Source organism: Lepus europaeus, chromosome 6, assembly GCF_033115175.1.
Source record: "Lepus europaeus isolate LE1 chromosome 6, mLepTim1.pri, whole genome shotgun sequence".
NCBI lineage: Eukaryota > Metazoa > Chordata > Mammalia > Lagomorpha > Leporidae > Lepus > Lepus europaeus.
In genome coordinates, this window is record NC_084832.1 from 106,935,204 (window position 1) to 106,939,042 (window position 3,839).

At 42.5% G+C, this 3,839-nt stretch overlaps 1 pseudogene; it reads left to right on the forward strand.

Annotated features, from left to right (window-relative positions):
- The first annotated feature begins 2,006 nt into the window (after window positions 1-2,006).
- Window positions 2,007-2,076, forward strand: LOC133762610 (U4 spliceosomal RNA; annotated as a pseudogene).
- Window positions 2,077-3,839: the final 1,763 nt, after the last annotated feature.

Consider the following 3,839-nt stretch of genomic DNA (forward strand, 5'->3'; position numbering starts at 1 on the left):
CGTCCCTGAACTGGTGGAATGTTACTGGGTGGCCAAGAATGCAAAGGTGACTACAGCTCACAGGGCAGAGTCCTGGGGAAAAGAATAAAAGCAAAGAAGAGCTTCAGAGATGTGTAGAAGATCCCCCACGTATTCAGCTGACAACTGATAGGCACATGCACATGAGAAAACTGCCCAAAAGAAAAGACTACAGGATTAGAGGTATAATTCACCAGACTAGCAGGCTGTAAAAGAAAAATCACATGATTCTCTCAATAGGAGCAGACCTCCAAGGAAGGCGGGATTACAAAGGGGCATAAGAAAACTTTTAGGGGTGATGATATGTTCATTATCTGGACTGTGATGTTTTCACAGGTGTACACTTATGTCAAAATTTAGCAAATTACATGCTTTAAATGTGAGTATTGTGCTTGATGTTGATAGTATTTCAACAAAGTTGTTTCAAAAAGGATAATTGTCTATAGTAATAATAATTATTGTAAGATTGAGAGCATATAGAGGAGTAACTCTCAAACATACATTAGCAAAATCACAAAGGAAAGGAAAGGAGTAAATATAACACTGTCACATTTTCATACCGCTAGGATTGGAATGTGTCCCCCAAAAGCATGTGCTGAAAATCGAATCCCCAGTATAACAGTGGCTGGGATATAGCAGAGGTATTTAAGTCATGAGGGCTCAACCCTCAAGAATGGATTGATGCCACTCTAAGAGGGCTTACAGCTACCAGTTCCACCTCTTGCTCTTTCTTGCCCTCTCACCCTCTCATCTTCTGCCATGGGATGAGACAACACAAAGGCCGTTGCCAAATGTTGGCTTACAGAAATGTGAGGAATACATTTATTTTCGTTATAAAATTACCCAGCTGCTTGCATTCTGTTACAGGAACACAAAACAGAGTGAGAGGCATACTCTATGTGAAATGGAATAGTATTTGAAAATAGAGTGTGAAAAGTAATTTTTTTCTCTTAAATTGCACATCCTAAAGTAATCACTGAAATACAGAATATTAAACACTGTAAACCAAATGGAGATAAAACAACATTAGAAAAAAGAATCTCAACCCACAAAAAGGAAAAGAAGAAAAAAAGGGAAAACGAATAGTCAAGCCAAATAGACAATAGCAAAATCACGCATTTAAACCTAATCCTATCGGATTCTTTGGCAGCAGTGGGCCCTCAAAACCACTGGAGACTAGACCTCCTCATTGCCAAAAAAGGAGGACTTTGCCAGTTTTTGGGTGAAGAGTGCTGCTTTTACACCAATAAGTCAGTTGGGTAAAGAAAGGAATCACACTCATAAAAAATAAATAAATAAATAAAAAACAAGCACTTACAGGGTCAGCACTGTGTCGTAGTTGGTTAAGCCTCCACCTACGGTGCGGTATCCCATATGGGTGCCAGTTAGAGTCCCAGCAGTTGCTCTACTTCCAATGCAGCTCCCTGCTGATGGCCTGGGAAAGCAGTGGTGAATGGCCAAAGTGTTTCGGCCCCTGCACCCAGGTGGGCAACCTAGAAGAAGCTCCCAGCTCCTGGCTTTGGATTGGCCCAGCTCCGGCCGTTGCAGCCATTTGGGAAGTAAATCAGTGGATGGAAGATCTCTGTCTCTCCCACTCTCTATCTGTAACTCTGCCTCTCAAATAAATTAGTTGTTAAAACAAAAAAAAAAAAAAAAAAAAAGGAAAGAAAGAAAGAAACTTAAAAAAAACCCACATACACTAACAAAATCTATTCCCAAAATAGCCCTGCCTCATTTTGGCCATCATTTCTGCCAAGGGCAATGTCTCTATTATCTCCTTTTATCCCAATAATCATAGCACTTCTATTCCTATCATGTATAATTAATGTATTTCAAAAGTTCTTACAGGAGTGAGTGACTGCTATATCCTGATCCATCACATAGGAACATCACAAGACTACTCTTTGTCAATCAATCCAATCCAGAGTATAGATTCCTCTCCCAACATCCATACCCCGCATCAGCAGGAAGTAGCCAGAAACTGGTGCAGCTTTGCACAGTGGCAGTATTGTAGTCAATGAGGTTTTTCTAAGGCGTGATTATTGCTAATTGAAACCGGTGCCCCATGTTCCAATCCTATCAAGGTTGAGGGAGCCTCAGAGCCACGTTAGCTGCTTGCCTGAAAGCAGATCCAGTCCCCCAGGGGACTCCCTAGCCTCTGCAGTCTTTGTCAAACCAGCTGAATCTCACACCCTGTGTTCTCTCTGTGTTCTTTTCCAACTAACCAGCCGATAGAGACGAAGGCCCATCGAGTTTGAAAAGCCCAGGAGAAGCTAGCTCAGCTCCCCACCCCACCCCCCCAATGGCCCTTAGCTGGCTTGTGTTCCATAAACCTAACTCATAACTAAATTCCTGCTCTCTGCCACATGCTCACTCTGCGTGCTTGCTGGCAGTTAGCCATTTCTGCGAACTTATTCCCTTGAATAAATTCACTTTGGCTGTGAAAAAAATAAAATAAAATAAACCTAACCATATAATTACATTAAATGTAAATGATTTAAACAAGTAAAAAGTAGAAAGCTTCAGACTGAATTTTTTAAGATTTATGGGGCTGGTGCTATGGTGTAGTGTGCTAAGCTTCTGTCTGTTGCGCTGGCAACCCATGTGGGCACCGGTTCATATCCTGGCTGCTCCTCTTCTGATCCGGCTCTCTGCTTTGGCCTGGGAAAGCAGAAGATGGCCCACATGCTTGGGCCCCTACACCACATGGGAGACGCAGAAGAAGCTCCAGGCTCCTAGCTTTGGATCAGCCCAGCTCTTGCCATTGCGGCCATCTGGGGAGTGAACCAGTAAATGGACAACTCTCTCTGTCTCTCCCTCTGTCTACTCTGCCTTTATTTTAAAGGCAGAATGACACAGAGAGAGGGACAGAAAGATCTCCCATCCACTGGTTCACTTCCCAAATGCCCACAGCAGCCAGGGCTGGACCAGGTCAAAGGTGGGACACAAGAATTGCATCTGGGTTTCCCACAAGAGTAGTAGGAATGCAAGCACTTGGGCCATCACCTGCTGTCTCCCAGGCACACTGCAGGAAGTTGGACTGGAAGCACAGAGTAGCCAGTAATGAAAGTGGTGCTCTAGTATGGAATGCAGTTGTCCTAAGCAGCACCTTAACTCACTGTGCCACAACACCGCCCCTCCCTCCCCAGCTTCCTATTAGTGCAGACCGTGGGAAGCAGCAGTGGTGACTCAAGTCACTGGATCCCTCCACACGACTGGGAGACCTGCATGGTAGACCCTGCTGACTCAGCCTGGGCCAGCCCAACCATGGTAGATGCTTGGGTTGTGGCTATTTGGGGAGAGAACGATCAAACAGAAATGTTTCTCTTTCTCTCTCTCTCTCTCTGCCTCTCGCTCTCTTTCAAATAAATAATATTTTAAAACTACAGAGAATTAAAATGAAAAGAAAAAATATACAAACACAAACCAAAAGAATTAAGATTAAGTAAATTTTAGAACAAAAAGAATTACCAGCAATAAAGGAACATGTCAAGGCCAATTCATTAAGAAAACAGAACAATTCTGAATGTATATAACCCTAATTACAGAGCCTGAAGATACATAAAGCAAAAAGTAATATAATTTATAAGAGAAACAGGAAAGCTTATAAAACTATTCCAGATTTAAACATTCCTCTTCTATTAAGTGGTCACACAGGTAAACAGAGATATTGAAGATCCAGACAATATTATCCACCAATTTGACCCAACTGAACTCTGTAGAACATGACACCCAACAACAGCAGAAAACTCACTCCTTTCAAGCACACATAGCATGTTCTCCAGAATGGATGATATACTTGTCAATAAAGCAAATTTCAG